The sequence below is a fragment of the Gossypium hirsutum genome, chromosome D08 (genome assembly GCF_007990345.1).
Source record: "Gossypium hirsutum isolate 1008001.06 chromosome D08, Gossypium_hirsutum_v2.1, whole genome shotgun sequence".
Taxonomy (NCBI): Eukaryota; Viridiplantae; Streptophyta; class Magnoliopsida; order Malvales; family Malvaceae; genus Gossypium; species Gossypium hirsutum.
This window is the reverse complement of record NC_053444.1, coordinates 18,253,751-18,266,725: the sequence shown is the minus strand read 5'-3', so window position 1 is coordinate 18,266,725 and position 12,975 is coordinate 18,253,751. Positions and strand designations below refer to the sequence as shown.

The 12,975-nt window shown below is 32.4% G+C and overlaps 2 non-coding genes across 2 annotated transcripts; both read left to right on the top strand.

Annotated features, from left to right (window-relative positions):
• Nucleotides 1-1,206: 1,206 nt before the first annotated feature.
• LOC121220562 (small nucleolar RNA R71) lies at nucleotides 1,207-1,313 on the top strand. The gene has a single exon (XR_005917779.1). It is a non-coding gene; the product is annotated as a small nucleolar RNA R71 (small nucleolar RNA).
• Nucleotides 1,314-4,261: 2,948 nt separating this feature from the next.
• LOC121220427 (small nucleolar RNA R71) lies at nucleotides 4,262-4,368 on the top strand. The gene has a single exon (XR_005917629.1). It is a non-coding gene; the product is annotated as a small nucleolar RNA R71 (small nucleolar RNA).
• The last annotated feature ends 8,607 nt before the right edge of the window (nucleotides 4,369-12,975 follow it).

The following is a 12,975-nucleotide window of genomic DNA, read 5'->3' as shown; positions in this document are numbered from 1 at the left end:
ATATGTACTGCATTCCTTCGTCAGAGCTACCATCTCAAATTCTCCAAGTCTTCGTTTCTTAGACAAGATATCTTTCATGAACTTGACGTAGTTCGGCATTTGCTCAAGTGCTTCAACCAATGAGATGTTAATGTGAAGTTGCTTGAGTACGTCAAGGAACTTCTTGAATTGAATCTCCTACTTCTATTTCTGAAGTCTTTGAGGGTAGGGTGGTGGTGGTTTCATTACTGGGACTGATTCTGGTTGATTCGTCTTTAGCGACAATTCTACATCTAATGACATTGTTAGTTGATCAGAATTAGCTGGTCCTGAGGTTACTTTGTCGGGTTTTGCAGATTCTGGTTCTAATGAAACTAGAATTTCAACACTTGGTTAAATTTCTTTTGAATCTTGAGCGTCAGCTGGCTCCTTTTCAACTTCGACAGTGTTGGGCTCTACTATCTTGCCACTCCTCAATGTCAATGCTTTACAATGTTCCTTCCCTAGATTTCTCGGATTCTCTGTGTCACTAGGTAGAGCACCTTGTGGTTGGTTCCTACCTGGCCCACTTGATTCTCCAAATTCCTTAGAATGGAGTCATTTTTCGCCATGTATACCTTTAATAGATTCTCTAATCTATTGGATGGTTCTGCTTGGGTTGGTTTCTAAACTTGTTGGGGGAAACTAGGCGGTTGAGTTGGTCTAGGCTGGGCATAAGTGTTACTGGTTCTAGCCCCTTGGTTACTCCAGAAAAAAATTGGGTGATTTCGCCACGATGAGTTATAAAAGTTGGATTGTAGTCCTTACCTCCCTTGGTTTTGGTTTGGGTTACCCACGTATTATACGGATTCGGGGTTCAATGGACATTCTTCAAACAAATGTCCTTCCCTATAATACACACAGGTTATATTCTCAAATTGGTTAGGCAGTTGGGCTACAAAATTGTTAGACCCATTAGTGGTAAGATTCTTAAGCATTGAGGATATTAAAGATACCTGAGATGCGAGTGAAGTGAGAGCTTCCACTTTATGTATTCCAGCGACTCGTCTTCTTGACGCTTCTCGATTGGTTGGCCATTGATAATTGTTGCTGGCAATCCTCTCAATAATTTCGTAAGCCTCATTATAAGACTTAGAAAGGAGAGCACCATTAGCAGAGGCGTCCACTACCATCATCATGTGAGTGTTGAGACCATTATAGAATGTCTCAAGTTTAATGCAATGTGGGCTTCCATGATGAGGGCACTTTCATAATAACTCTTTATACCTTTCCCATGCCTTATACAGGAACTCATCTTCCATTTGTTGGAAGGCAGTGATCTCATTCCTCAACTTAGCATTCTTGCTCGGCGGGAAATACTTCATAAGGAATCTCTAGGTGAACTCTTGCCATGTTGAAATGGAGTTTGGTGGCAATGAGTTCAACCAGGCACAAGCTCTGTCCCTTAGCGAATATGGGAACAACTTCAGTCGTAATGCATCTTCGAGTACTCAGGCTAACTTGAAAGAATCACTCACTTCCATAAATAGTCTTAAGTGAAGATGAGGATCTTCAGTAGGCATTCTACTGAATTGGCCCATAGTCTGAAGCATCTGGAACATGACTGGCTTCAACTCGAATTGTTGTGTCTCGATTTTAGGTCTCCTAATACCCGAATTAAGATCATTAAATACTGGCACAACATACTATCGTGAAGCTCTATCCCTATCATCAGCAATAAGGATAGGATTCTGAGTAAGGTTTGCTCCATTTCCTTGATTCATATTCTCAAAGTTTATCTCTTCGGTCCTTCTCTGGTTTGCTTGTCTTCTTCGCTGTCAAAAGGTTCGTTCTATTTCAGGGTCCACAAGGAGTAAGTCGATAATCTGGTCAATACTCATAAACACCTGAAATAATCACAGAAAGATTAAGTAAGTAAATATTTAAACAGGAAAATAAATAAACCAAAATGTAAAAACAGATTCACAAATAATGGCTTTTTTTTTAAAACAGTCCCCGGCAGCGGTGCCAAAAACTTGGAATGACGAAGATGTGCAAGTGTACACAATTGCAACAAGTAATAAATTGAAAAGTAATGTTGAGTTATCGTACCTACAGGGACTGTAAAAAAGAATATTTATGAAATTAATGTTAAAGCACTTTGGTGATGGAAAATATTTTGGTTTAAAGACGATTAAAAACTAAGGGTTAAAAACTAAGTAAAAAAATTAAAAATAAAAAGGTTCTAATGCACGATTTCAAATAAGTTTTAATCAAGATGATATAGTTCTGTTGGATTAATTACATTCCTTTAACTTAGAATTATTAAACTTATGTTTATACTGCTACAAACAAATTCACGGCAACTTGGTAATTTGCTAACTACTGCTCATACATACTTATTAAATTAATCAATCTCTTGAACATTTTTCAATGTCAATCCAAGCGATTAATCAGTCTTCACAAGCATATAAAAGATCAAGTGAGGTAACAGAGTATTTCTACCTTGAAACAGTTTAATCACAATAATCTTGCAAGTTATGAAAGGCATATATATCGCCAAATACAATGCTAAATTAACTTCAGCTACCTTAGAAGAATAAACATGCACTAATTAAGTATTGTGTAAATTAATTACAATTTCAATACGTTTTAATAATTAATTCATTAGTTATCTAACAATTAACATTGCAAGAATAACTTAGGCATGATTTTACTTAATCAAGCATCTTACCGAGGCCTATAACAGCACAAACACAATTTTAATAATTCAAGCAGGCAAAATATAATCAACCCAACACAGATTAAATTCAAGCTAGTTTGATTAAAATAACCATTTCAATAGCATAAATATTCATAAACATGTTTGTCAAAACAACAACGAAATTTAAAGAGATAGGGAACAAGAAGCAAATACGGTGCTTCTCCGTGGCTTGACGGATTTCTCCGTTCTTCGTTCTCCGTTGTCCTCGGATATCAAGGTGGCTTATGAACACTTTAATTGCTTCTTAAAAATGGATGATGAGGACCTCTTTCCTAAGAGAAGAAATCAGCACTTGAACAAAATGGAAAATGGGAAGGACAAGTTGAGAGAAAGTGAGAGAGGAGAAGAGAGAATAAGAGTGTGAGGGATGAGTTGAATGATATACAAGGGGTGGCTTTTATAGCTGATTGTGGCTGCTAAAAATAGAAAATTACATCAGCCAAAGAGACCCCCCTTGGCTGGCCACGCACATGGAAAAGTTGAGAGATTCAACTTTGCTAAAAATAGCCTAGGGCAAATCCATAAAGCCACATTTTTTGGAGGGGTTTGAATGCAAGGTTGAAAGTTCTTCAAGGGTTTCTTTGCAAGCTTATTTAGTCAGCTAAAATGCTGATTTGGGTCAGTATATGGACGGTTTTGGGCAACCCAATTGGTGGCTGGTTCGATTCACTAGATTCAGTTCAACCAACGCGGTTCAACTGGACCCTTTTTTTAATTAGTAATAATTTATTTAGCCCAAATTAAATTGGAAATAAATTAAAATTAATTATATTATGAATTAACACACATTTTTGGACCATCTTAGGCTGGAAATAAATTTGTCTCGATGCTTTACATTACTTCTCGATTTTATTCTTCGAGCATTATCTGTCGAGCTAATTTTCGGTCTTTGTGCAAATCTGTCGAAAATAGTCAAAATTAACTATAAAATTAATTAAAATTCATCATGTTCATATTTTTAACCTAATTTAATTATTTTATAATATTTAATTATTTTTCGACAAGAATTTTACCAAAATAGCATGATTTTAAGTTAAAAAGGGCATGTAAAAACACAAATTTTCGTGTTTCCAATTACTGCAATTGAAATTAGGATGTTGCTTCCACCTCGAGTTATATGTGTTGGAATATGAGTTGTTGTTGTAGAGATTAAAATTTCCCATATAATAAACTGAGGTTGGGTTCGATGGACATTCATCAAAAACATGATCTTCTCCGTAATAAACACATACTAACTTCGATGCTTTCATTTCTTGCACTGTAGTTGGTCTTTTTAGTGTTTTAATCATATTCGTTAAAGATGATACTTGAGATGTTATGGAAGTAATCACATCAAGTTCCATTACTCCAGCAACTCTCCTGCCAGTCCCTACTCTTGTAGTGGGGTATTGATAATCGTTGTTTGCTATCTTCACCAGAATTTGATATGTCTCATTATATGATTTATCAAGTAAAGTCCCCTTGGCAGATGTGTCAACCAGCTTCCTTGTTTGCACATTCAATCCATTGTAAAACATTTCCATTTGCATCCAATGTTGGACACCATGTATTGGGCATTTTCTAATTAACTCATTGAATCACTCCCATGCTTCATATAATGTTTCATCCTCAAATTGTCGAAAAGACGTAATATCATTCTTCAATTTGGCATTCATGTTTGGAGGATTATGTCTTAGTAGAAACTTCTGACAAAGTTCATTCCAAGATGCCACCGTACTTGACGGCAATGCATTTAACCATGCTCTGGCACGATCTTGTAGTGAATAAGGGAATAACTTCAGTCTTAAGGCTTCTTTAGGAACACCCTGCTACCTGAATGAATCGCAAACTTCCAAAAAGAGTCATAAGTGCAACCGTGGATCTTCAGTATGCAATCCACTAAACTGCCGTACAGTTTGTAACATCACCGGCTTTAACTCGAAATGTTGAGCTTGAATATACAACCTGACAATTCCTGGATTCAGATAATCCAACATCGTCACTACATGTTCTCTGATGGGTCTGTCTCTGTCATCTATTTTTCGAGGAATATCAGCACCCCTTCCATTCTGATGTAATGGCTCTTCTCTAACATGATCATTTCTAATTCTTTCCATTTCTCACAATTCTTTTCTCCTTCTTCTCAAGGTTCTCTCAATTTCTAGATCAAAATAATACTCTTCAAGTGCAAAAATATCTCTACTCATACACTAACAAAAATCCTGAAAAGAAAAAAAATCAAAACAACTAAATAAGTGAAACTAACAAAATTTAAGAGGGAATAACACACCAAATTTTCACCAATATTACTGATCCCGACAACAATGCCAAAAACTTGTCGCATGTGAATGTGTAATGCAAATGTGCAATTATACACATCGAATCAAGTAATAAAGCAATGAGTGAGTATTATCTCCACGGGGATCAGAATTGATTAAAAAAGGGTTATGCTATTACTATGATATTGACTAATTAAATTGTGCAAAAGAAACAGATGACAAATTGATGAAAAAAATTTAATGAATGGATTAATAAAATCAGTTATGAACGAAAAATTCTAGGGCAATTGAAATGTTGTGGCAACTCTCAAAGAATAACTGGGGAGGATTTGTACTGTTGAATGATAAAGGCCGAAATTTCTCATGTTTTATTTTTATATCATAATAATGCCATAAAAAATCTTGACTATTCTACTATTCAGGGATTCACTACTACAGTCTACTTCTTTCGAGAGCCAGACTTTAAGCCATCATTTTGAGTTTTTGTATGTCTATAGAACTTAAGAATGATATCCAGACTGTTCCTCCTTCCCCTATACAAATCACAACTTCTACGTCTAGAGTGCTACGAATATTCTTTTGAACACTCGCCTGTATCAACCGATAATAATCCAATCTATTTAACCTTTTCAAAATTAAATCAGATCTAACAACATACCATACAATCATCTATGTCTAGAGCTTGCATGCATGCATTTAAAACAATCACAAATCGAATGAAATGGTAATCTACTCAAAATCAGACCACGGGCATTAAGGTTAGTAAAAATTCACCCAAATAATTCCAACCCAATGAGATTTAACTCATGGATTGGACATTCAAATCCAAAACAAAACCATTCAACATCATCATTCAGTTTACGAATCACAAAGTTCAAATCAGAAAATAAAGGCAGAATTGCAGGAAGTTCTCGCTACTCCAACTTTCACTTTAATACTGAGATTTGATGCAAAACTTAGGGCAGATTTCTCTTCCCCTTCCTTGTGTCTGTGATTTTTTTACTCTGGAAGTTGCTACCCTCTCCTCTCTTTTCTCTAGAATTTTCCACGAGATTTTGATGCAGAGAAAAATTGCTCTCCAATTGCTCTCTCTCCAAAAATCCTCTTTTCTTTTCTCTTTCCTCCTTTATAGGGTAGGTCCCTTCCTCTCAGCACACACCTTTTGCTTTCTCTTTTTTAGGGTGGTTTATTTGGTACAAGTGCAGCTAGTTGAGAGTGACGTGGACTAAGCGTTGCGTCATCTTCTTAGAATTTCCATGGCATTCTTGTTGGCAATTTAACCAACATTTTATCATGGCAATATTCCACTTCCTTAATTTTATTTCTCATTTCTCTCTTGTCTTCATCCTGCACCTACTGCCAACAATAACCAACACCTTTCTTCCCTAGTAACAAATAATGACATTTATAGAACAATCCAAGCTTTATTATGCGATGTCCTAAAAATATCCTAAAAATGCAAACATATTTACTTAATTACAGATAATTAATTAAATTTAAATGCCTGAAATATAACTCTTTTCAAGAGTTATCAGCTATTGATTTTAGTAATTTGAATTTTTTTAGATTATGTAATTGTTCTTATAATTATATGATTAATTTCATGAAAATATGTTCCATGAAATAAATGTGAAAAATTCTCAAAGTTTTACTTATATAGAAAGGGCAAAAATTGATAATGCTAATTTGAAGGGACTTGTGGTGAATAGTGAAGATGAAGCTCATAATTTGTATACATATTATGGTCATCGTATTAGTTTTAGTGTTCGGAAAGGAAAAAAATAGATATCTTTTTGACATAAAGATTATTTGCAGACTTTATTGTTCCAAACAAGGTTTCAAAGAATTTGAAGATGTTTTGGATACAAACAAACATAACAAATTGGAAACAAGAACTGGATGTCCGAAAATGATTTGCTTTTACTGTACAAGATGCCCAATGGATAGTCACTCATTTTATTTCTGATCATAATCACAAGTTAGCAACTCCTTCAAAAAGACATCTACTTAAGTCAGCTCGATTAGTTCCGGTAGCTAAAGCTAAGGTCATTAATTCAATGGTTAGTACTGGTATACGTCCTACAGATGTTTACTCTTACATGTCAAATGAAGTTGGTGGAACTAAACATGTTAGGTTTACAAAAAGAGATTGTTGTAATTACATTAACAAACAGATGATGATGATTGAAGCCAGAAATGGTTAAGTTTAACCATTTCAAGGTTAAAGCAAGTGAAGATCCAATGTTTTTTTTACATAGTTCAAGTGTATCAAGAAAATCAAATGACAAACTTTTTTGGGCTAGATGGTAGATCAAGAATTGATTATGATTGCTTTGGAGATGTTGTGGTTTTTGATACAACTTATCATACCAATAGATATAACCTAATATGTTCTCCCTTTGTGGGTATTAATCATCATCGACAAACAATAATGTTTGGGTGTGCATTTTTGTTAAATGAGATTGTTGCTTCCTTTGCATGGTTGTTCAAGTTTTTCTTGTAATCAATGGGTGGTCAATCACTAAAGACTGTAATGACTGATCAAGATCGTCACATCCCAAAAATGGGAATAGAAGAATTGGGTTTATGGTTGATTGATTGATAGGATTTAAGCTTAAATATACATGATTGTTAAAGTTTTGGTTGCATTATGGATGATATGCATGTGTTTAGTGAATTATTGTTATAGATGCTTGAATGACTTGCTGAACACTGAATGACTTGCTGAACATTTTGACAAACTTAAAATGACCAAGTAAGTAAGGTATGAACCTATAATGCACTTAGAAATGTATATGATGCAAATTTGACATGTTGAGTAATATGAAATTGTGACTTTAGGTTTACATGCTAGTATAGTTAACCGATTAGAGTGTTAATGTGTGTTAATGTATGTTTTAGTGTAACTAAGTATGATTTATATGATCTATGTATGATATATGATATGTTAGAATAGGAAAATTGGCATGAAAACACGAGATAGTATGTATAGGTGTCAATGTGTCATATGTAGGTTGGGCATGTTTTATTATCTTTGCAATTCAGTCCTGATTTTTATACTATGCAATTGGAGTCCCTAAATGCTATGAAATGAATTGAAAATTTGCATGATTAAGTCATATTTGGATAATTCCATAATTTTACTCTCGGTTTTACAAAAAAAGTTTTATTAAAATATTTTACTAAAATTATGATTTAGTCCTTAAACTTTGCTTTAAAATTAATTGAGTTTTACTTATTAGTTCTAGTATTTTCTTTCAATTATTTCCTTTATTAAATTGTTTTATATTGTACATATGATTTAATTGTTGATCTACGAATGTTACTTATGACGTATGTTAAATAAGAAATGAATATTAAGCTTGTTAGTTTATGTGTATATAAGTTATTTTATTAGAGTTTACTAAGGGTGAAATGAATTAAAATATTAATAATGAGACTTGACTACGAGTATTAATTGTTATATATAAACTAAAGTGGAATGTGCTAAGAACTATAAGTTAAATAAGTTAATAAAAAATTGGGTAAATGTGTAAGCTAATAAAGAATATGTAAGTTGAGCCCGAAATAAATATATACGGTTAGAAAATAAGATTAAACAAGAAATAGGCTTCAGGCCTAATGGTTAATAGTTAACTTCCTTCCTTTGTGATCCTAGGTTTGGACCCTTCCTTTTCCTTTTATTTTGGAAAATTCGGCAAGTCTCCAGAAAGAAAGCAATATGTACTATTAAGTGTCTAAATTAAGCAAGAAATGAGTTGTAGGCTCAAGCGTTAAAATGCTAAAGCCCCTCCAAACCCAAGTTCGAGCCCCTTCCTTCCCTTTTTATTTTATAATTTCACCAAAAATTCCCCAAAACATATATATATATATGATTGATCGTAAAAAATAAACTAGGATTAAGCAATAGACTTAATGGTTAAGGTGTTAGTTCTCCTAAAAGTCCTAAGTTGGAACCTCATTCCTTCCATTTCTTTCCTTTTTATTTTCAGCAACATTGGATAAAAGTCACAATAAAATATATATGGTCAAGAATAAAAACTAACAAGAAATGGGCAATAACCGTAAAAAATGACATTTACACACGAATTAACTATTCGTTTCAAGATTTGACAAGATTAACTAGGACATTTACACATGACCTTTTGCAATAAGCTAGTGATTTGTTTTATATTCTAATATTAATTTCTTATTCTATATTTTGATGTTAATATAGCCCCATGTTTGGATATTATCAAGATCTTTTGCAAAGAGCTATTTTCCTTTTTCTAGAAGGTAAAATGTATAATTTCATTAATGAAGTTACTACACCTTCAAATTAATAGGTAACAATTTTGGAACAATATCAGCTCCAAAAGACATACAAAAAATATTAAAATAAATAAATTAGAGAACATATTAAATTTATAAACTCATCAAATTCATACACTTTCTTTAGCCAATCAAAGCAAGACTAGTTGAAAACAAAATGGTTAAGCATTGTTGAACAATGTCATCACTTCTAAAAAATGACTAGTCAATGGCACAACTAATCTTATTCTAATTAGTGGTAGCATGGAAGTGGGACACATACAACCAAGGTTTGTCCTTTCAAATTTGGGTCTGGTGGAAAATGATGGAGCTCATGTTCTAATTCTTGGTGGGACAGGAACTTGAGTTGATGTCAACCTTTGAGTGTTTTGTCTCGTGGAAGAAATAGGGCTCAACCATGCATGAAATGGTAGGAACATGGCCTGGTCCAGATCGAATAGTTGTGTACACCGGAAGGTTTAAACCAGTTCTACGAGCAGTCTCTTGAAGCAAATTCTTATATACATTAGCTTCATCCTGGGCAGTAGAGATTGTAATACCCAAAAAAATTTACAGTAAAATATTATCTTTGATATAATAAAATAAGGAAATAAAGCGAAAAAAAGGGGAAATTTTGGAGCTATGTCAACATTGGGAAGTATATTATGACATATTAGTTCAAGAAAGGATTAAATCGCAAAAGTGAGAAAAGTTTTGTTGCCCAAAAGTAAATACTAAAAAATTGAGAGGTTAAAGTGTAAATATGAAAAAGTTGAAGGACCAGTGGTGTAAATATTTTAAGGGTGGAATGATCTAGAAACTAAGGAAAATGGATGGATTAGGACCAAATTGAAAAATGTGAAGAATTTTGAGGGACTAAATCGCAATTTTACCAAATTAAGTGATGACTCAAGGATGAAATTTTAAAAGATCATAAAGGGCAAAATGGTCAATTAGAAGAGAGAGAAATCTAGAAGATAATAATGATGTTGAAGATATTTTATATTAATTAAATAAATAAATATTAGTTTATTAGTATTTTAATTTGATTTTTAAATGATATTTATTATTTTATTATTATTTTATTTAGTATATATATAAGGAAAGGAAGATGAAGAAGCAAGCAACCCACCATTTTTCCATGCACCAACGTGAGAAAAAAAGAGAAAGAAAGAAAGTTTTGCTTTCTTTACAATTTGGTCCTCCCACCAAAAATTCACCATTTTCATCTAGAAATCAAAAGAATTTCCATAGCCACCAAGAGAGAAAATTGATAAGGAGACTATTGGGAGCTAGAATATCAAGTTAGATTCAAGAAATAAAGGCTGGAGGAGAGAGAAAATCAAGTTAAAGATTGAAATCAATAGAGCAAGGCAAGGACATTAAGATTTCAATATATTTTTGAGTTTGATATTATTGAAAAAGTAGGGAATTGATGTTAATGTAGAGATTTATTATATAAGGTTCTACGTTCTTGATATGTTAGTGAAGAGAAACAAGAGGAATTGATAGCAAATATTGTAGAGAAAGGAAAGGAGGGTGTTATAAATTTGATTATCAACATCTCGCACTAAAGCAGTTTTGGACAGCTGTAGTAGGTTAACTTTGAAAAATCACCATAAATTGTAGAAATTGAATTACAGAGTGAATAAGATATGAAATTAAATTTTAATGAGTCTATTTTTACATAAAATAAACAGAACAAGTAAAAGAGTTATATATTTTTAGATATTTGAATTTTAGTGAGGCAGGGTTGGATTGATTTTGGAATCCCCTGTTCTAAATTTGATAAATCATTATAAATTGTAAAAAAATAATTGTAATTTTTAATTTATATTATTAAATTCCTTAATTAGTCTAGTTTCAAGATAAATAAATGAAATTAGCATCAGAATTTTTTACTAAGAGATATTTTATTTTTAGTGAAGAGAGGTCAGAAAAGGTAGGCAGTGAAACAGAGGAATCCTTAAAGAATAAACTGTACCAATTGGATATACTAAAAATTCTAAAAATTTTATGGTAAAAATATATATGAGTCTATTTTCAGGAAAAATTAACGGTACATAATTTGGAGTTCTGTAGATCCAGATAAAAATAATTTAGTGATACTGACTCGGATAGACAGCTTTGAATATAATTAAGGGTAAATAATGAAACTTTAGAAAATGCTATTTCTAACAGTGTTAAGTACATTAAGGATGTGGAATGGGGTGGAGGAGGAGGAAAAATATATGTGAATATTCTGATAATATGAGTTTATTTTAAAAATAGCTAATTTACATGTTTTAGGTTCAGGGACTAAATTGAATAAAAGTAAAATTTTTAGGATAATTTTGTAAAAATGGAAAAAATGACGAAATTTCAAGAATTGAATAGTTTTATTGTCTAAATTAATAAATTGAATGAAATTATTAATTTAGATCAAGATCGCGTGGAAAGTCGAGGGAAATGGAAAATTTCCAAAATGCCCCTGTATCATGGTATTTCTGTAATTTAGCCTACTAAGTTTGTATTACTGTAATTCAAATATAATTATTATTAATTATTGTGTTTTAATTGAAATACATGGTAATTAAGTGGAAATTGCTAGTGATATGATTTGAATTGTGAGCATGAGAAATTGTAAACTGAATGAAATAGAAATGAAGCATTTAATTGCATGGGTATGTATCGGGTCTCGTAGACCCTATTTATTATGAATATAATATTTTAAGGATATATTATGAAGAATTATAAAAGCATGTTAAAAAAATTTTAAAGTTTTAATTTAGATGAAATTTTATAACTCGGTTAAATACGTTTTCAAGTGTATGTGTTCTAGTAATGCCTCATGCCTTATTCTGGCGTCGAATACGGGTAAGGAGTGTTACAGAGATAAACTCAAAAGAGTGTAGCTTTATTTCTTCCCCAAAATGAATAAACAATAGTTGCAAGTTCCAGCTCAAAGACTTATGGAAAACAATTGGTTGCCTAATGCAAATTTGAATAGGAAAATGGCATCTACATAAGTCTAGCTCAAAAGTAGATAAAATTTAAGTTGAATGCTTACCAGAATTCTAGTAGCCAATGCTTTGGAAGGGCCTTTGTTAACAATCGTATTTAGAGCTACTTCAGCTACAACATGTTCGGTTTGTCTCAAAGTAGAGCAAAAAGTAGGGCTTTTGAAAGTCTCTCCATTAAAATTGATAGTAGCTTTAAACTGAGGAGCATGATTCGATCCTTCTCGGTTGCATGAATAAGACGACAGATTAAAGCAACTTTTTTGAGCCAACTCTTGCAGTTGGTTCTTGTACATATCTACAAACATAACTCATATTTGTTAACAATGGAAATTGAAACGAAAAATCTACAATTTAAGTTCACTTCCATACTAATACATTTGTAATATACATAAGGAAGGTTAAAGAAACTAATATTCAATTATCAAAATCATCATATAGAGTAAGATTTCACCAAATTCTCAAGTGTAACATTAGATTAACAGATAATCAGAATAGCTTAATTGTAAGACATCTAAATCAAAACACACATCATTAATCTCAAACAGAGCCAATACAATTACATAAGACTCATCAGAAAATGACAATCTCAATCAAACTATTCAAAGAGGTATATTTTTCAAAATTATTAAAAATTTCTCATTCACCTCAAACTAAAAAAAGTCCTTACATTTTCTTATTGTTCTTCTACTTTCTAATCAACCAA